General features: G+C 39.6%; 1 long non-coding RNA gene across 1 annotated transcript; it reads left to right on the top strand.

Annotated features, from left to right (window-relative positions):
• Positions 1-182: 182 nt before the first annotated feature.
• LOC122474498 lies at positions 183-22,080 on the top strand. Its single transcript, XR_006294919.1, has 2 exons — positions 183-1,335; positions 21,509-22,080. It is a non-coding gene; the product is annotated as an uncharacterized LOC122474498 (long non-coding RNA).
• Positions 22,081-22,367: the final 287 nt, after the last annotated feature.

Consider the following 22,367-nt stretch of genomic DNA (forward strand, 5'->3'; position numbering starts at 1 on the left):
TCGGTTGAGCGTCCGACTTCAGCCAGGTCACGATCTCGCGGTCCGTGAGTTCGAGCCCCCGCGTCAGGCCCTGGGCTGATGGCTCAGAGCCTGGAGCCTGTTTCCGATTCTGTGTCTCCCTCTCTCTCTGCCCCTTCCCCGTTCATGCTCTGTCTCTCTCTGTCCCAAAAAAAATAAATAAACGTTGAAAAAAAAAATAAAAAAAAATATAGAACACACAATGTCAAGAAAGAGACGTACTAAGAGGGAATAATGATTTTCTCTGGGGAGCAGGAACATATGGGTGGGTTTTTTTGTATAGAATTTTCTTTGAGTTTTGAAGTGACATTTTAATTTTTTTAATAAGGAGAAAATGGTCAAAAATTTTTAAGCAATATGAGATAATGCCAATAATGGCAAAAATGAAGGCTGCCTTATGATGACAACTATATAGAAATGCGTAGATGGAAGAAAAGTGGGGGAAAGAGGGGAAGAAAAATCTCTCTTAATAACGGTTTTCTTTGGCCAGGGGCATGTGGGACAAATGTTTGCTGCTTTTATGAATTTTTCATACTTTCTAATTTATTACAAATTTCATACTTAGAAGGAAATTTAATAATCAGGTTTTTTTCCCCATTATATTTCATTTTAGACACCTCTCTGCCATACCAAGGAGCCATTCTGAGTCCTAACACCAATTTTCTGGGCTCCATCCAGGCCACTGTCTTAGCTAAGCTTTGCATAAAATATTACTCCTGAAGTTATGATTTCAATCAAAGGAGGGTGGGAGACTTTTCTAGAATCCTTTCCTGAGTCTATCAGGAAGCTGGGTGAGATCAGAACCTGTTTGTTTCCATTCAGTATTCTGTCTGGGTCTCCAGAGGGGGCGGAGAGCAATGAGATCTGGGCACCACTGCTGGAGCCCCATGTTGTAGGACACTTGCTTTCTGGCATCAGTCCCTGACACATATGCTTTGCCTCTCCACTTTCGAGCAGAGGGCTCCTTGCCTGCACTAGTCTGGATGTCAGCAAAGTGGCCTGCTGGCCCCAAAAGCTTTCCGTATGAATTGCTGTGGGTGGTTTCTGCACATTGAAACTTGGCCCACAAACACACCCCTCCCCCCACACATACAACATATTCCGTTAGAACCCACCCAGGTTCTTGGCCTGAATATTGGCCAAAACCAGACTTCAAAGAATCACCTAGTTTCCATCTGCTATGATACCACATTCTCTTCTCCTTTCAGCTTCCAGGCCTTTCTCCTGTCTTGTCTCCACATAGCTACGTGAATGAACTGATCTCGCACCTCCATGGCTATAGAATCTTCTGCAGCGTCCCATCACATTCAGGATAATGTATGTATTTCCATAGATGGAAAGCAAAGTCCTTCATGATGTGTCTCCAACTTACCCTACTCAGCCTTCCCCTTCACCAAGCATTTCCAACCTTCCTCTATTGCTCTAACTCGCAGTCTATGGCCTTGACCCACTTCCTCACTTATCTCTGCTTTTCTACATACTATTCCATAGCCTTCTCCACTTTGTCCCTCCTTCACTATCTTTTCATCCTTCAAAAGTCAACTTGAGTGTCATTCCCATTGGGAAGCCTTCCTGACTCTCACCGCCTGTCTTCCTCCTCTGTCCTAGGTGCTCTGGCGCTTGACCCCTACATGTGCAGCTCAGCTCTGTCTTTCACTGGATTGTGAGGTCCTTGCAAACAAGGACTGGGTTTTCCTGTGGTCTTATTCCAGTGTCTAGCCTACTTTCATAGTTTCTAGTGAATAGCTAACACTCAAAAAGGTATCGAGCATTTCCACTCCTGGTATAAACCCAACAAATCCAAGACATGTACAAGAACATTCACAGCAGCATTGATGGAGTTAGTCCTAAACTGGAAAGAACCCACAGGCCTGCTCACCATAGAACGAGTAAATCACAGCATTTTAAGTAAATAAATCCTATACAATGAGAAGGAATGAATGAATGTTGTGAATTCATCTCGCAAACATAATGTTGAGTGAAAGCATTTGCAGAAAGAAGAGTAAATGATCTATAACTCTATTTATGTTAGAAATCATGTGAGTAGTTACCCTTGAAGGTACAGGGGAACTGACAGGGGCATCTGGGATCCCATTATTGTCCTGTTCCTTGACCTGGATGCTGGTTTCATGGACATTGTCACACCAAGAAAATCCATCCAGCTGTATATTTATGATTTGTGCACATATCTATTATACCCTAATAAAAATTTTAATTGAGGAAAGTTCCCTTTGTGAAACATGTCTCTCTGGTATTTTGAACAGTGACAGAATGGGCAGTGTATGTTTGCTTCAAGTGAATTGCCAGCTTGATTAATGCTCTTTTCCCCACACTCACGATGGTGTCACATGGTAGAATGGAAAAAAAAATTTTTAAGTGAAAATCTCTTCCTCTACTGGGTCTAGCATTTGCTTTAAGAAATGTGATGCTCGTTGATGTCAACCAGGTGTTCATTTGGGTAGTTGGGATTCTCGACTTGAATTTTGGCAACCTCAAATAATCTGGGGCTGTATCACCGTATAAATAACTATAAATGGCATTTCACTCTTTGTGTCTTCATCCTGTTGTATTTAAGGTTTCTGTCACCAACAGGCATAGGCTTATTGGCCTGCACACATCAATCACACCTTCTATATACTTTATTGATTCACCTTTCATTGCTACATTTCAAAATTGGTTTTCTTCTTGGTACAAAGATAAATTATCTACATTAATCTTTCTTCCCCTCCAAATTTTAAAGGGTCTAGAAATGCCCAGACTAGGGGACATGTTTAAAAATACATTTCCTTCTCTTTCAACAAACCAATACATGTACAAAAGGAGCCTGATGACCCTGGATGTTTGAAATGGCCATGGCCACCTTGGCTGTTCTCTGGGCCCTGCACACTGGAGCCCGTCCACCCATCCCTGCAGGGACTCACCGAGTTTCTCTCTCACGTTCTGAAATAAAAGCCTTTCAGTGTCTGCACAGATGGGAATTCTGCTGCCACCTTCTCATTTCACATTTCCTGCACTTTTCTTCCTGAGCACTTGACTGCCCAAAATAGAATCATGGTTTTTTGAGTCTGTGTGTAGGAATTTGGTGGGGGAAATGGCCCAGGTTTCTGTCATTCCCTGTAATTACCACACCTTGAGGTAGTTTTCCTCTTGGCTACAGGGTAGATCACAGATTCAGAAGAGTGCTCGGAGTGTCTTTCAGAGAAGAACGTGGATTTTCCTTCAGGAGGTGGTTGGGGAGGGCTCCCCTCACGGCAGGGCATCAGTGTCCAAGGAGGACACAAGAGGGCACAGAAAACAGGGCCTTTGCATGCTTTGCCACCCAATAGCCCCCTTCTCCTATTCTCTGCCTTTCTGAGGTCTCTTCCTCACTGGATATCCCCTCTTCTCTGCCTTTTTAAACTCAGCTCCCAAAAGGATCAACACCCCTGCTTCTGTCTGCTCAATTGAATTATCTCCATCCTTCCAAGCCGAGTTTAAATCCCGTCTCCTCTGGGTAGCCTTCCTGGATGACTTCCTCTGAAAGTGATTTCCCACTTGTCTCATTTTCTAGAGCCCCTGCTAGTATTAACTGAATACTTCCGTGCCAGATTTTATTCTTAGCACTTTACATATACATATACAAAGTCAGAATCCTTACAATGACTCTATAAAATAGGTTTGATTGTTACTCCCATTTTATAGATGAGGATTCTGAGCCATAGTGATACCATAGCTCCCTAATTAGATGAGAAGCTCCGTTTACCAGCTCTGACTTAGGGACTTGTCCCTTTCACAGCACAAGGATTGGAGACTTGCAACCACTAATTCTTCACCTCATACTTGTCCACTTTGCCGTGTGATGAACTTAAAACCATGAGAAAAAGATTTTGAAAATCATTTCTGTGCATTGTATGTTACCTTTCCATTTCTGTCAACATGGGGTACTGTGCAACAGAGGCAGGATTGATAAAAAACCACAATAACAAAAAGAAGTCCTTATTTGGTAAGTGATGGCACGGTGGTAAGTGATATACATTCAGTAGTCTCCTAATCCCAGCTCTTCTCCCCCAAAAGGATCAGAGAGAGGTTACAAAAGCTTGCAATAAGATCAACTAAGTAGATTAAGCCAAGGGAATACAAATGTAGGAAGTCAAACAAAATCCTGAGTTCTGTCATCACCCAAGAACACATGCCCTAAAGACCCTCCTTTGAAAGTGGAATTTGACTCTAGGCTTACCACTGTTGGTGACAGAGAAGGACACATAACAATTCGAACACCCCCATTGCCTCTGAGATAAAGACCAACCCTCTGTTCAAACGAAGCACACATGAATGGCTCATCAAACCATCTCCTATTACACTTCTCAGCACAGACCAATCTCTTCTCGCTGAGAAATATGATCATAATATCCATCCAAGGAGGCGGGTGAACTGTTAGGTCCAAGTATACAGTTTAATTTGATTTGGCTTCAGTTATCTAAGAGATAGATGGACTGTACGTGTTTCAGGAGATTCCCCACCAATGTTATTTCTCACAACCAGGTTCCCTACTATCTTCTCTGGATGATTACCTTTCCATCTTTAACTAAAAGCTGAATAGGTATTGTGGTATAACCCCTTTGAACATCTGATGGAACTTGCATGCCCAGGAACAGCCTCTGGGAAACCCACTCTTACAGGCAACATGGAGCTTTAAAAATGGAATTTTCAATGGGAAAAATGAAATTCAAACTCCTTTGTGTGATTTATGATGCTTTTCACAACCCAACCTCAGCCTGCTTTTCCACACCTGATTTATTGATTCCCTTTTAGCATTTTCATGCTTCATCCAACTGAACTCCAGCATGTTCCATGAAGACACTCACTGAGACCCCGTAGATGCTTCCTCAACACCCTTTCCTGTTTCCTCTACCTTCTCTGCCTACTGGGTCCTGAAGGATGGCACCTTTTCTGGGAATCCTTCCCTGATTCACCTAACAATTAATCTTACCCTTTACTAGAGTCCAGTAACACTTTGCTTCTACCAGATCTTAATATCTCCTTTTTAGCTTCTCTGATTTCCAACCCCCCCCCCCCCCGCCCCGGCACATTGTGAACTCCTCCAGGGTAGAAATTTGTCTTATTTGTCTTTGTATTCCAGCATCGGGGACTTTGTCTGACCTGGATTTATTACACCAGATATTTATTGAGTGCATCCTGTACAGACAAAGCAAGTTGGGACAGTTCCCTTCCTGTCATGTTAGGTTAAAAACAACAACACCACATGAGTTACTCCACAGGTGACCTAAATATGCTTCCATTATTTTCTGAAGCCACCCAGATCTATGGAAATGGATTACTCAATATGGTTTGATATAGAGAAGGGAGGCCCAGTACATAGTTAGGTTGAACCACTAACTGATTCTACTGAACTCTATTTCCTAACTTGGTATTTCCCGGATTTGAAAAGCTCCAAAGAATGCATGTTGCCACTTATTCCAAGTGTCTTCTCCTGTTTGTGCAACCTCCGTCAAGTCAAAGGACTTTGCAAAATTATATTTGGCATGTGGATACATCACTTCATCCGCCAGTAAAACACACATGCCCCCTTACAAGTAAAACAGAGCAACTGTACCAAGGGACCTTGGCAGTTTTATAGCAGAGGTAGGAGAAGAGTCAGGGAAAAAAAGATAGCTACTCCTCCTTGATTTCCTGACATAAATAGAAAATTTAAGACCTAAGTTACCCAATTTCATTGTCATTCAAACAACCTATTTAGGTGAAGGCTAAAGTATTATGTGAATCTGACCTCAGTTCAGGACTTTGAGACTTTTAAAAAAGCCATATTATGGACCTTCAGAGCAACATGAGCACTGCACAAATCTACAAAATTTCCATAAGTGCAGTTCCAAAAATGTGTTGATCAATGAAAGCATTCTGAATAGAGAAACTGGAAGCTGGTATCTGAAAAGTTACTTTATATCATATTGTTTATATATTAACCAATCTAGAAAATAAGTCGTTTTTGCTTTTTTGGGTACATATGCAAAGTCAAATCACACTACCAACTTTTGTTAGGAAATAAGTTATTTTATTTACAGTAAAGTTTCCACATGATAGAGTAAGTGCAGGACTTCATAAATTTGGAATTATTTTTTCTACTTTTCTATTCAAAAGTTCATCAAACTTCCATCAGGTGTTAATTGTGGGGGTGCCTGGGTGGCCCCATTAGTTAAGCATTTGACCCTTGATTTCCACTCAGGTCATGATGTCACAGTTGTCAGATTGACCCCAATGTCAGGCACCAGGTTGGGTGTGGAGCCTACTTAAGATTCTCTCCCCCTCTTTCTGCCCCTCCCCTGCCCGTGTGCACACAATGCACACTCTCTAAAATAAAAAGAATGTGACAGCCTCTGTAGTTGGCACTAGAGAAAGAAAGATCACTAAAATCTTTATCCACGTGTAATATACAGTATCCTAGGGAAGACAGACCAGCTAAGATATCATTTCAATACATTATGATATAAGTTCTTAGATACAGGTGGTCATGAGTGCTCTGCAATCTCTCTCAGAGGAAAGGCAAAGATGAGAGCTCACAGGAAGCCCTCCCCAAAGTGCTGAGCCTTGGAAGATGAAAAACATGAGTACCATGCATAAGATGGAGATGACAGTGCACCTCCTTACAATGAAATGAGAGCAGGAGGAACCAAGGACAGGATCTGGATAGTCCACAAACGAAGGGGTAAGTGAAGGAAGGGGAGACTTTGAAGGGGATCAAGCAGTGAGGAGAAAGGTAGAAGAGCCAGGAGAGAATAGTGCCACAGAAGCTTGTTGTCCAAGAGATCACAGACAGCATCTCAAGGAGGGAGTCAATAGTCCATGGTAACATGCAGAGAAAAAGTAGAGAAGTGAGAAGAGTAGAGAAGCTGATATGGGCACCAAGAGTATGGGTGGAGGAGATAACCATGACTAAGAGGGAGGAGCTCCAGTGTTCCAAGACAGTGGGCAAAGACCCAAGAAAGGGAGCAGGGGTAGGTAAATACATGGGTGGGAGGAACAGAAGTTAATGTAGTTCAAAGGCAGATGGCTTTAGTTTTTTTATTCAAAGTCGGCAACAAAATATCATCTGCTGCTGCTGAGGACATAGGGACTGGGGAAGTGCCTGGAGGAAAATGGTAGTTTGGGGACATCAGAGAACGAAGAAGAAGAGTATTACTGAAAGCTGGGGAGAACACTGGGTTTGAGACGCCTCTGATTCACATGGTTGTGGTTTCCTCCATCTGAAAGCAGAAGCCCAGAGATGGAGGCAGGGAATAGTAGCAAATGTTTCCTGAGCATTTACTATACATCAGACACTAATTTCAGTATCTTTATGTTGTGTGGTAGGCAGAGTAACAACTTCCCCAAAATGTCAAATCCTAATCCCTGGAACCTGTGAATGTGGTACGTTATACATGGGAAAGAAGAATTAAGGTTGCAGATGAATTTAAAATGGCTAGTCAACTAACTTTAAAATATGGAGAGTATGGGGCACCTGGGTGGCTCAGTCGGTTAAGCATCCAACTCTTGATTTCGGCTCAGGTCATGTGATTCTCTCTCTCCCCTTACCCTGCTTGTGCATTCTCGTTCTCAAAATAATAAATAAACAAACTTAAAAAAATAAAATAGGGAGAGTATACTGGATTATCTGGGTGGGCTCAATATAATAAGGGTCCTGTTAGGCAGAAGAAAGAAGCACAAGAGAAGATGACAATGATACGGTGTGAGAAGGACTGAACCTGCCATGGCCGGCATTAAAGGTGGAGGAAGGGACCATGAGCCAAAGAATGCAGGTGGTCTCTAGGAACTAGAAAACATAAGGGAATGGATGGTCTCCTAGAACCTCCCAAAAGGAATGCAGCACTGCCAACATCTTGATTTTAGAGCCTCAGGAGACTGTGCCAGACTTCTGACCTACGAAAGCGTCAGCTAACAAATTTGTACAATTTTATTTTGTAAATTTGTGACAACTTGTTACAGCAGCAGTAAGAAACTAAAATGCACACGTTTTATTTGAATTCTCACAACAGTATTTTACCGGTTGGGAAACTTAGTGAGTCAATCCTGGTTATTGCCCTGGATGCCATAAGAGAGGTGGGGGACAAAGCATAAGGAAGTAATGTTATATTATAAGCATCTGCCTCAAGGAGAGCCTTGTCATATTTTTTAGGCAAGAAATCATAGACCACTTCTGAAGGCACAGGGAGTTCAAAAGTGATGCTGATAATGTGGGGTTCTCAGATTCTTCCATCTAGATGGCCCTATGCCATTCCTTTCAGTTTTCTGCTTTACTATCCGAGATTTGGTAAAGCTGCATGTCAAGCCTTCTCTTCAATCTGACTCACAATTAGGTCCTGGGCCTGATTTTCAGCCCAATCTGCCTTCTGCCTCCAGTAGTGGGGGGGGGGGGGGGAGGCTCTTTAAGGCCACAAGAGAGGGCTTTAGGGTTGCACATTATGCCCTGAATTAGTGGTTGGTTATGTTGAGCCCACCAAGTTAACGGCCTTTATAATTACTGTTGGTACCATATCTTTCAAGCGCTATTGGGTGTGCGAATGCCAGTATCCCAACCCATTGGACCCCAGGTAAGATTCTTAGCATCTGTGATGTTTGGCAAGTCTGGGGATAACCCCACTCTACTTCTCTCCTCCAGGGGCCATCTTTTCCAGTTAAGACAATATCCAATTCCAGAAGCACCTGCTATATCTTAGAATTAAAATAATTTTACTTCCAAGTCAAGACAAAATGTCATGAAATACAGAAGCCAGAACTCCTAGATATGGCAATTCCCTTGTGTTTTACAAAGTAAATCATAAATGTAGTTAAGTAAAAGGTCCCCAACAGCTTCCAGTAGTGGATGAAGCTAAGGAAGATGAACCAGAACTGCTCTTACAATGTTATGTTCTACGTTTGCCTTCCTGGTAGTGACTTTCTCATTTTTTAAGGACTGCTGATTTCTACTTTGCTTTGCCATAATTTCTTTTTTCCTCATTTTTACTGTACTAGAATTTTGTCAGGGCTCATTGATAAATTAATCGATAGGATACAATATAAAGTAAATCCACGTGTAGCCTTACCACAAATTTTCAAGAGCCCAGGTACAATGACTTTTGTGCCCTTTAGCCATCTTTTCCCTTATCTCCCTGTTCTTAGGAGAGGAGGACAGGCTTGGGATTGACTATTAAAAGGCCAAGATATCATGCGCAGGTTGGTTGGTTGTTGCTTCTGTCTCCCTAAACAGGTGCTCTCTGAGCCCCATCTTCTTCACATCTTATATAGGGATGATCAGAAAACCCAGTTGGTATCATTCTACTCTTCTCGTTGCTCAGGCTTCTCTAGTGACACTACATTGAGTTTCTACAACATGCCAAACTCCCTTGAAGGGATTCTGTACTTGCTTTTCTTCTAACATACCCTTCCTGCTAATATACCCTAAGTAGGCGACTTCTCATCTTAGATCTCAGCTTAAATGTTACTTTACTTAAATCCTAGGGTGTCCTTCCTTGACCGTTTTATCTAAGTAGATCACCTCTTAAAATTCACCATCGCTGCACACTATTTCCTTGATAACCCATATAACATTCTGAATTTTACACACACATAAATAAAATATATTGTCTATATATTCAGCTATAATGATACCCTTTAAAATGCTAGTTCAAGGCTTTGCACAGAATGCTCTTACTAAACATCTGTTTATTAAACAAACAGGTCAATCTATTTCATTAACCTTGAGTGTATTGATGATGCAGTATATGCAGGAAACATTTTAACCATAAAGTATTTTTATCTGTACCGAATACTAGATGCAAATAATATTTCATAATGTTCAAAATTGTTCCTTATTAGATCAATTATCAGATGCTATGCCAAAAATAGCAGTATATCTATGAACTTTACAGATTTTAAATGCTCACATCTGTAATTCTCACAATGTTTCCTGGAAGCGTGCCAGGTATTTCATCCTAAATAAACGGATTATGTGCATAATTTAAGTTAGGAAAGAATGACACATTTTGAGGGCTCTAAATGTGTAAATGATTACATATTAAGTGAGGAATTGCTTTCTCTCTTGCCCACCAGCCAAACGGTGCAAATTCCTTTGATGCTGGAGTTCAGAGAGAAAGGAAATAAATATACCTCTGAAATGGCAGTTGCAGAAGTGCCCATCAGCTCTGAGTTCTGCCTTAATTGAGCATTGGATATGCAGGAGAATAAGCTACTTGCCAATGTCACATGATTTATATCCATAATCAGAAAAATATGAGGCTTAAAGTTCAGGTGCAGATTGACATTCTCTAGCCTGCACAAAGCTGATCATGACCTTTCGAAGCCATGAGCAATCACTTAATGTCCATTTCTTCTCAGCCACCTGGAACATCAAATCAAGAAGCATCTTTGGAAAGCTAAGATTTTGAATTGCAAAGTGATGCCCAAATGATCCAGCTATGAAGCTTAGAGCTGGGCAGGGAGAAATTAATCAAGCAGTGGGTTTTTAAAAGAGAAACGTGGCTTCCATCTTTTATGGATAAGAAGCCAACAAGTTGAAAACTTTTTTCCAAAAACAAAATCCTTTGTGACTATGATCCCTTGAACAGTCTCATGATAGTAAGTCCTGGAATCAACATTGGAAATGCACAGAACAGGCATGCTGACCCCTGAGTGCATGACATTTCTAGGATCAGTCGCAAGTCCACATACATGTGACAGTGCGCTGAATTTTGCAGGCACAGTGTCTGCCTCTAGTCCTTTATTTAATGGTTTTTCCAAATGACAGCTTCCTAGATTATTTCCATAGGAATGTAAAAAGCAGGCTACAATTCAAGGACTCAATAACTGGCTGGATGCCCTTGGAGTCTCATGACCTTCATTTCAAGTAGGTCCAGATAGAAAAGAACACTACTGGCTGTCATATTTGCAGTACCTGCAATGTACTAGGATCTATTACATGTCTTATCTCATTCAACCCTCTAACACCATGATCGGATATTTTAAATGTTGGCTACAAGGAAACTGAAACACATCATCAATGAGCACAAACTAATAAGTACCAGAGCAGGTACACAAACCTGTCTCAAATAGGCTCCAAGGCTCATGCTCTTTCCACTACACTATCTCTTCTTCACTTGATCTCTACTGAGTGTCAACCTATTTTTCTCATCAGTGTTATGACCAGTGTCTGCTAGGAGGGCAGATTGGGTCACTGGCCTCCAAAGAATGCTCCCAGTTTTTTCATCTCAATTGAGCTCCCTGGAGGGTTTCCTTTCTGGCTCAGAGCAGTGTGTATTGACCTTGCCAGTCAGGGTTGCAGTGTCTTCAAGAAAAGCCCAGCTGAGTTTGCTCCCATCAATGCTGTCAGGAGCACAAGTTGGTTTCCCCTGAACGCTATACCCTGGAGCGTTCTGTGGCAAGAACTCTTATCAGGGGCAGTTGTTCTCAGAAATGGTGGCTCTCAACGGTGGCTCTAAATTGCCTCCTTGCCAACCCTGGCCTTCATTCCTAACAATGGGAACCCTTGGCAGCCAATAATCCTTCTAACTACTATTGACAAACCATCAGCATAGTCCTTTACCGGTCTTCCAGTCTCATGTAGCTTTGGCTACCAATAGGTAATTATGAATAAAGCCACACAGCTCTTTGGAGAAAATGTTAACAATTCCTATGCACATTTCTACTCTGATTCATACTTTTGTCTGCCCCCTCAGCCCTGTTTTACTTTGGTTGATGCCAGGAAGTACTCACCCTTCTCCGCATCAGCAAAGGAGACTATTCTCCAAGGAGACAGCAATAGGGAGCCACTTACTCTTTTCTGGAAGTACCTGGATTCAGGTTATATGAAGATGTAATGCTATAAAAATCTCAGACTCTCCCTTCTTGGGGTACAGAAGCATCTAAACAAAGCAAGACCCCAGAAGAGTCCGAGAAATATGTTAGTAATTCCAGGTAGATTAATCAAATACTATTAGAAACCAAATCTAAAGCAAGCCACATATGGGACATTTTTCTTTTTCATCTGCTTTCAATGATAATTTGGTTTTTCTTGATTTGAAAGAAAGCTTTATCTGACTGAATGGTCTCTTTGGCTATCAACCCATTTCTCTCCTGCCTTTTACTATTTATTTTATAGACTAGAGATAAACCTGCTTCAATAACCCCCTTTCCTCATTGCAGTGTGGTTTCATTCATCAAAACTCTAATATTCTTGGATTCTAATGTAGGCAATTCCAGTGACCTTTCAAAATCCTCATTTTCCTTGCCCTCTCTTTCTAGAACTTTCCAGGAGAGAAACTAAGAGCTCTGGTTGAGCTGCTCGCCCGAAGCCGGTACCGATTTACTAGTCATACAAGGGAGCCATCTTGGAAGCAAATCCTCCAGCCCTCAGTTAATCACCAGCAACCACCAACTACCTCCGCTAATACTGCATGGAGCAGAGACAAGCCTTACCCCACTGAGCCCTGCCCAAATTAAAGATTTATGAGGAAAAAAAATTACTGCTGTTTTAAGCCCATTTTAACTAAAACATGACTTTGATCCTAAAGCACGAGACCCTCTGTACCCATCTATCATTGAACTATGCTATATTGTGTTACAAGTTATTTTTTAATGTGTTTATATATCCTCTTGGAGACAGGTATTTTGTACTACATTTGTTGAGTTCTCGCACAGTGACTTTTTAGGCAGTAGATACTCTATAACTATTTCCTGGTTAATTAAATCCAAGACTATGTGTTCTATGAGATAAAATTGCTTCTTATTGTGCCAGCTCTGCAAACATGAGGGAGGGTGCAGAGAAGACATCCTGAAACCCACCCAGACTCTGGGTAGATAACTGACATTTAAGATACTAAAATATGTGTATCATAGAAAATGCATATAACCACCCATTCTTCAATCTTCTAAAGGGCTTATTTAATGCTCTTTTGGAATTTGGTATCCAAATCTTGGGATTTCTTTTAAAAGTCAACCTACATTAGAGCCTTATCACTCAACCTATTTTTTTTTATTAATGAGTTACAACAGAAATGAAGTTTGCCATTAATGAGCTACACATAATCTATCTGTAAATAATAACCACCACTAATGGGCAAATTAATTAGACTTCAGGTTTCTTCTCTTTGTTTTTACACTACTTTGCTTACCCTAATACATTTCACCTAAATATCATTAGACATAACTTCTGGAATGGCAGTATGAGGAGCTCTGAAGACTCACTTCCTAACAAAATAACCTGAACTAGTAAAAACCAAAACACCAACAACTATTTAAAATCTCTATGCAGTGCCTAAGAGAGTACAATAAATGAAGAAGCATTTATTCAACAAAATGTGATAAACTGTGGTAAGAACAATGAGAGCCTATGTCACTTGAGTCATGATCTACTCCATCCCTTACCCTTCCCCCCAACTCAGCGTGCTTGAGGCTCTGTTCCAGAGAGGGGTTCCTCTCCCCCAAGCTACCAGTCAAGTGCTATTTCTCCCTGGGATGGACATGTGCCAACATTTCTCATCCTCTCCAGCTGCCTGTTGTGAAACTAATTTCTAAACAAGGGTGGCCAAGAGGTCAGGGGATCCCTTCCTCCCTCTAGCCCCACTCTTAGTCCCACTGGTTCTACTCCAGGCAAAGGTAGCTGAAAATACTAGAGCCAATTATCATCACCACAGTTTGTTCATACAGAGGATATTCCACACTGGGAGAGGCAAGCTGGGAAGACTAGAGGCTACTGCTCCTGCGCAGTGCCCTGCTCATTAGAGGAAAAATGGTGCTCTAAGAGAAGGGGGTCATTGTCTCTGCTCCCACGCCCAAAGCAGTTTAACTCTGAGATTTTTTTGCATAGAGAGAGGCAAAAAGAAGAAAAGATGTAGAAGCTCTTACCAGACCAACTACATGTATTTGGAATAGAATGTAAGTTTAATCCTAAGAGATTCTCAAAGAACAATGATGATTTGGGGGTAGACAATTAAGAGGAGGCTGATATCTCTATGAAAGCAACAAGGAAAAACTTTAAGCCAACTAGATTACCAGAGAAAATCAGGTAAAGAGATAACTGCTAAGATGAGCCTTTCTGGAGTCAGAAAAAACCTCCAAGGCTAGCTCTATAAAAGGTCCCAAATTAGTTGGATCAGACTATGGAGCACTGTATGTATAAGGACATTATCAAAAACCATAGAGTAATCAGCCAGCAGTAAGGGGAGCCTAATTAAGCTGGATGTGATACCAACAGACAAAACGGACTTAGCAGCGAGATCAGGAAAATAGCCAAAGAGAACCCTGCTAAAACTGGTTATCCAAAGGTGACTGTGCCCACGCCCAAGGCTGCAAGTTCTCAAGAATGACATCACAGGCCTCATACCCCATGGGAAATTTCACTGAAGTTCTCCAGCCAAGTTACTAAACAAATAAGCAAATAACAACAACAAATCTGAGAGATGAGAGATGAGAAATCAGTATCCATAGTTGCTATAATATATTACCACAAATGTTCAGTTTTCAGTAACAACAACAAATTATGAGACATGCACAGATGCAGGCCAGTGTGACCAATACAGGGGGTGAGGGCAAACAGGCAACAAGGACTGCCTCTAAGAGGGCCCAGATAACAGACCTAAAACAAGTTTATAGCAGCCACTATACTATGCTCAAAGAACTAATGGAAACCATGCTTTCAAAAATAAGTATAATCATAATGTCTCATCAAATTAGGAATAATAATATATAAATTATAAAAATAAAACAAATGGAAATTTCCAAGTTAAAAATCAACTAACATGAAAAATTTACTAAAAAGACTCAAAAGCAGATTTGAACTGGTAGAAGACAGAATCAAAGATCTTGAAGATGGATTGTATAACGTGTATCAACCTCAGTAACAGTGATACTGAGTAATGCCTTAGAGAAATGTAGGACATCATAAAGAGCAGCAATATACTCATAATGAGACTAGGAGAATGACAGGAAGGGGAGAAGGGAGTAAAAAATATGTGTTTAATAAAATAATGGCGAAATACTCCCAAATTTTATTTTTTTTAAAGTAATCTAGGCATCCAAGAAACTCAACATCTTTCAAGAAGGATAAATGCAGAAAGATATACAACCAGACACTTCATAACTAAAATGTTAAAAGACAAAGAGAAAAATCTTGAAAGCAGTGAGAAGAACTCATCAAGCACAAGAGAACCCAGAAGATTAACAGCTGACTTCCCATCAGAAACAATGAGACTGGAAGGCAGTGGCATGATACATTTAAAGTGCTGAAATTTCAAAAATAGGTCTCCCAAGAAACTTATATCCAGAAAAACAATGTTTCAAAAATGAAAGCAAAATCAAGACCTTCCCAGATAAATAAAACTGAGAGAATTTGTTGCTCTCACAATATCTTATAAGAAATACTAAGGGAAGTTCAGGCTGAAAGCAAGTGACCACAGACAGTAATATAAATCTACGTGAAAAAGAAAAGAGCACTGATAGAGATAATAACATAATTGTAAAACACAATATAAATGCATGTTTCTTCTTCTCTCTCTTAGCTTATTTAAAAAGCAGCTCTGTAGGAGCACCTGGGTGGCTCAGTCGGTTAAGCGTCTGACTTGAGCTCAGGTCATGATCTTATGGTTCATGAGTTTGAGCCCCACATCGGGCTCTGTGCTGACAGCTCAGAGCCTGGAGCCTAGAGCCTGCCTCGGATTCGGGGTCTCCTCTCTCTGCCCCTCCCCCACTTGTGCTCTGTCTCTATCAAAAATAAATAAATATTTTAAAAAATTTAAAAATATAAAATGCAGCTGTGTCAAGGTGCCTGGCTGGCTTAGTTGGTAGAGCATGTGACTCTTGATCCAGGGGTTGTAAGTTCAAGCCCCATGTTAGGTGTGGAGCTTACTTAAAACTAAAATCTTAATCAAAATAAAATAGAAAAAGCAGCTGTGTCAAACAATATGCATGTAATTGTATTTGGTGGTCTATAATGTAGAAACGCAATCTATTTGCTAATGGCAAAAAGGAGGTGGGAGCAAAGCTATAATGTAGTAAGGTAACGACACCATATGCTAACTGAAAGCAAGAGCAACAAATGAAGAGAACCGGAAATGACAAATCAAATAGTCGATAAAACAAACTCTACAAATACGTACTTGCTCTCCTTTCCTCTCTCAGTTTCTTAGAAAGACATCAATTACGTAAAGTAATAATTACAACATGTATTTTGGAAGTGGTTACCTAGATATGGTATGCATAATGCATAACAAGAGCAGCACAAAAGAAGGGGCAGAAACAACAGAGCTATATAGGAGCATCTTTTTTGTATTTCACTGGAATTCAGTAGACATCTGATCTAGAGTCTGCAAATTAAGATACAGATGGTAAGTCCTAGAGCATCCAATAAGAAAATAACTCAAAAATATATATAGTGTAATGTCACACTAGAAAAAAAAATCATGAATGTGAAAGAAAGAAGAATAGAGGAACAAAATGTTGTGGCTTGATTTACATCCCCCTAAAAGTCATACGGTGCAGTCCTAATCCCCGATACCTCAGAATGTTACTTTATTTGGAGGTAGGGCCATTATAGAGGGAGTACAGCTAAAATGAGGTCATTAGGATGGGCCCTAATCCAATACAACAAGTGTCCTTATAAGAAGGGAAAATTTCGACACACATACACAGAAGGAAGATGATGTGAGTAGATACAGGGCAAAGACAGCTAAGTTAAAGCCAAGGAGAGAGGGCTGGAATGGACCCTTCCCCCTCACAGCTCTCAGAAAGAACCAACCCTGTTGATAACTTGATCTCAGAACTTCAGGCCTCCATGTGTGAGACAACAAATTTTTGTTGTTTAAGCCCTCCAGTTTGTGGTACTTTGTTATGACTGCCTTAGAAAAATAATGTCTACATAGAAAACAAAAGGTAAAATGGCAGATGTAAATCTAACTCTATCAATAGTGACATTAAGTATGAATGGGTTAAACATTCCAGTCAGAAAGCAGAGACTGTCAAACTGAATAAAAAGACAAGACCCAATTATATGCTATCTATAGAAGATACCTTTTAGATTCAAAGATAAAAATAAATTATAAGTAAAAGGATGGAAAAAAAGATATATCTTACCAACAGTAACCATAAGAAAGCTGTTGTGGCTATAGTATTATCAGTCAACAGAGGCTTTGAAACAGAAAGTGTTAATAAAGATAAAGAGAGACATTTAATTATTACAAAAGAGTCAACCCACCAAGAAAGATATAGCAATTACAAACACATATACACCTAAAAACAAGGCCTAAAACACATGAAGCAAAAACTAACAGAAATGAAGGGAGACACTGAAAATCAACAATGGTTGGAGGCCTTAATACTCCAATTTCAATAATGACTAAACCAAATAGGCAGAAGATGAACAAAAAGAAGAGTTGAACAACACTGCAAACCAATTAGACCTAAGAGAGACTCTCTCTACCAACAACATCGTATGTGTTTGTTTTGCAGGTGCACAAGACAATCCCCACAAATACATTAAATGATAAAACAAGCCTTGATAAATTTAAGAGGACTGAAATTACATAAATGATCATCTCCACAATGGAATCAACTTTAAAGTCAATAACAGAAAGAAATTCGGGGAATTCAGAAATGAGTTGATATTTAAAAACACTCTTAAATATCCAATAGGTCAAAGAAGAAACCACAAAGGAAATCAAACAATACTTTGATGGATAAAAATTAAAATACAATATAGGAAAACATATGGGACAGTTAAAATAGTAGAGAGAGGGAAATTTATAGCCTATGTTAGAAATGCCTCTACACAATAACCTAACATTCCACTTTAAGACACTAGACAAAGAAGACACACAAACTTTAAAACAAACAAACATAGACATATAATAAAGATTACAGTACAATCAATAAAATGGAAAATAGAAAAACATAACTTCACTAAAGAATTCTATCAAACATTTAAAAAGTATCAGTATCAATACTTCACAAATTCTTCTAAAAAAGAGAAGAGGAAGCAACATTTCTCAGCTCACTTTATGAGGTCAGTATTACCTTGATACCCAAACCCGACAAATATCACAAGTAAACTATAGATCAGCATCTCTTATGAATAGACACAAAAATCACTAAGATATTAGCAAACCAAATCAAGCAACATGTTAAAAAAGTTATGTCATGATCAAGATATAAAAAGGATTATACATCGTGAGCAAGTAGTATTTATCCCCAAGAGATATAAAACTGGTTCAACATCCAAAAATGATTTACATATTAATAAAAATAAATGACACAACACATCATAATCTCAATAGCTGCTGAAAAAGGCAAAAATGAAAAAATCAAACATCCCTTTGTGATAAAAAAAAAAACACACCTAACTAACTTGGACTGGAAAGGAACATCCTCAATCTAAAAAAGAACACCTATGAAAACACCAAAGCTAAAGGGAACGGACAGGAAAATTCTGCCATCTGTTAAGTAGGTCTATTCCAGTTATGCATTATTTAACTGGGGAAATCACCACCCACTGGACCCACTGCAAGATGGGCCTGACCTAAAACTTCATTGACCTAACTTCCATAAGCTCTTCCTGCGATTGATGGGGCACAGTCACAGATGTTGGGTGTCTTGTACTTAGTTCAAAGCCAGTATCCAGTAGTCCCCAATGGGTCTGATTACTTCTTTCCCCCAAGTATACAGCTACTCTATTAAAAAGACTATAGGTCCCTCTAAGGAGACTGGAAGAAAGATTAACAATATAACCTTTTGGTAGTCCTAAATTCTTTCTTCAAGGGGACATGCCCCCCCCCACTTGTTTAATTGGTTCTGGGTCTGTAAGTTGGCTCCAGTCTGGGAATTGATTGAGGGGCCATGACTCTGCCTTTAGGATTCAGGTTGAACTTTTTGGTTCATTCAACTCAAAATTTTTCTGCTTCTACCAATAAAGAATTTAGTAGGCTTCCTACTTATTTTACTTCTAGCTCACTCTAATTAGTCATCCAGAGCCATAGTCCTATATGAGTCAGACTACTTATTGCTGCTTTGACTCTCCTGTCCATTGCAGTAGCCATCTCACTTGGCCTTTGGTGGTGAGGGTTTCCAGCTACTCTCACTCTCACTGCACATCAGTTTTCCATTTCAGTGACTTCAGTTTCTATGGGGGATGTCTGGCCTACAGAGAAGAGTGATAGCACAGTTCCCCTCACACATCGATTCGTCAGAACACTGGTGCAAGGTGTACATTTTGGCCCCTTCCAGTGTAGGTGAGTAGGTCTTAAATAACAAATACACTCTAACATTCCAGTCTCTCCCAGTCTTCGAATCCCTTGCCCTACATTAAACCAAGGAATGTCTAACATTTCCAGTTCACTCATGGTGAGCCATATTTTGGTCCATGTTTCATCATGGAAACATGAAAAGAAAAAATCTGAACGCATCCCTCCTAATATCAGGAACAAGACAAGTTCTCACACCACTGCCATTCAACATACTAGTGTAGGGCAATTAGACAGTTAAATTCTCCCCAGGACAATTACACAACAAAATGAGAAAAAAGTGATCAGATTATAAAGGGAGAAGTAAAGCTATCTCTGTTTGCCCATGACATCATCATGTATACAGAAAATACTAATGAATCCACTAAAAACTATTAGGACTAGCAGAGGTGTTCAGCAAGGTGGCAGGGCTCTAAGATCAATACACAAAAATCAAATGTGTTTCTACATAATAGTAATGAATAAACCAAAAATGCAATTAAAAAATAACTTCATTTACAATGGCATCAAAAGGAATAAAACACTTAGGAATAGGTTTCACAGGAGAAATGCAAACATTATACTCTGAGTACTACAAAATACTGCTGAAAGAAATTAAAGACCTAATGAAACAAAGTATCCCGTGTTCATGCATTGGAAGACTTAATATTGTTAGTATAGCAATACTCTTCAAAATGATCTGTAAGCCCTATCAAATCGAAACTGGCTTTTTAAATAGAAATGGACAAGCTGATCCTAAAACTTATATGGAAATTTAAGGGACCTTAGAAGAGCCAAAACAATCTTGAAAAAGAACAAAACTGAAAGACTTACACTTTCCAATTTTAAAATGAACTACAAAGGGGCGCCTGGGTGACTCAGTCAGTTAAGCATCTGACTTCGGCTCAGGTCATAATATCACAGTTTGTGAGTTCAAGCCCCATGTCAGGCTCTGTGCTGACAGCTCAGAGCCTGGAGCCTGCTTTGGATTCTGTCTCTCCTTTTGTCTCTGACCCCCACCCCCAATTGTGTTGTGTCTCTCAAAAGTAAATAAATGTAAAAATAAATAAATAAAATAAAATACAAAGTTACAATACTCAAAACAATGTGATACCAGCATAAAGACAAACATACAGAGCAAGTGAATAGAATTGAAAGTCCAGATTTTACTCTCACACTTCTGGTCCAAGTGAATAGAATTGAAAGTCCAGATTTTACTCTCACACTTCTGGTCCATTGATTTCAAAAAAGGTAGTAAGATATTCAACAAAGGAAGGAATAGTCTTTTCAACAAATGATGCTGGGACAACTGGATAATCATAAGCAAAAGAAGTTGGATCCCCTAACTCACATTATATATAAAAGTGCAACAACATAAATGTAAGAACTAAAAGTAGACAATACTTAGAAAAATATCACAGGTATAAATTTTCATGACCTTGGATTAGGCAATGTTTTCTTAAATATGACTAAAAGCTCAAGCAACGACAAAAACAGATAAGTTGGACTTCATCAAAATGTAAAACTTTTGGGGCGCCTGGGTGGCGCAGTCGGTTAAGCGTCCGACTTCAGCCAGGTCACGATCTCGCGGCCCGTGAGTTCGAGCCCCGCGTCAGGCTCTGGGCTGATGGCTCAGAGCCTGGAGCCTGTTTCCGATTCTGTGTCTCCCTCTCTCTCTGCCCCTCCCCCGTTCATGCTCTGTCTCTCTCTGTCCCAAAAATAAATAAATGTTGAAAAAAAAATAAATAAAAAAAATGTAAAACTTTTGTGCTACACCATTAAGAAAGTTAGAAGACAGTCTATAAAATAGGAGAAAATATTTCCAAAGTATATATTTGAGGAGTGATAAAGAACTCTTACAACTCAATACTAATTAAAAAACAGTTAAAGAGTAGGCATAGGATCTGAATAGACATTTTCCCTAAGAAGATTTATAAATGGCCAGTAAGCACATGTAAAGTTACTTGACATGAGCAGTCATCAGGGAAATGGAAATTAAAATTACAGTGAAATATCACTTCCTTCCACTTTTTTGGATATTATGAAGAACGCTGCTATGAACATTCATGTGTGAACACATGTCTTCATTTTTCTTGACTGTTACCTAGGTATCAAATTTCTGGGCAATACAACTACTGTTTAACCTTTTTAGAAACTGCCAGACTATTTTCCAAAACAACTGTACCATGTTTCATTCCCATGAGCAGTGTATGAGAGTTCTAATCTCATCGACACTTGTTTTTCATTTTTAATCCTAGCCGTCCTTGTGGATATGAACTCAAGTGTCCATTAACTGATGAATGACTAAAATGTGGTATATCCATACCATGGAATACTATTCAGCCACAAACAAGAATGAAATACTATACCCGCTACAACATGGATGAATCGTGACAAAATTTTGCCAAATGAAAGAAGCCAGTCATAAAATGTCATATATTGTGTGATTTTCTTCACATGAAATGTCCAGTTGAGGCAAGTATTGGAGAGACAGAAAGTACTTTTGTGGTTGCCTAGGGGTCAGGGCCTTGAGGGCATATGGGGAGACTGCTAATGGGTCTGGGGTTTCTTTTAGAAGTAATATAAATGTTATAAAATTGATTTGTGGGGCACCTGGATGGTTCAGTTGGTACAGCACACAATTCTTGATATCAAGGTCGTGAGTTCAAGCCCCACATTGGGTGTGGAGCCTACTTAAAAAATATAAAATTGATTATGATTTTAACTTGGTGAATATACTAAAAATCATTTAATTCTGTATTCTAAAGAGAGGTAAATTGTATGGTTATATGAATTTTATCTCAATAAAGCTATTGTTTATAAAAGATCATTATAACATGTTTAACTTATATAAATATGTTCATTCCTTATTTTAAGTTCTTAAAATGTCCCAGAAACCAGCTCACAATTCCCCAATGCTTTGGGCTGCTCTGAAAAAAAAAATGGTTCCAGACATATAGACTGTTTTTAGTCTTAAACAAAAGTACTTCTCTGGATGAATAATTAAACTCAGAAGGTGGTAAATCTTCTCCCTTCTCAGCCTTTTTGTCAAAATGGGGACTAGGCTCAGGACTTGGCCACTCCAAGTGGCCAAATAAGTGATCACTGAATTTTAGA

The sequence above is a fragment of the Prionailurus bengalensis genome, chromosome D4 (assembly GCF_016509475.1).
Source record: "Prionailurus bengalensis isolate Pbe53 chromosome D4, Fcat_Pben_1.1_paternal_pri, whole genome shotgun sequence".
Taxonomy (NCBI): domain Eukaryota; kingdom Metazoa; phylum Chordata; class Mammalia; order Carnivora; family Felidae; genus Prionailurus; species Prionailurus bengalensis.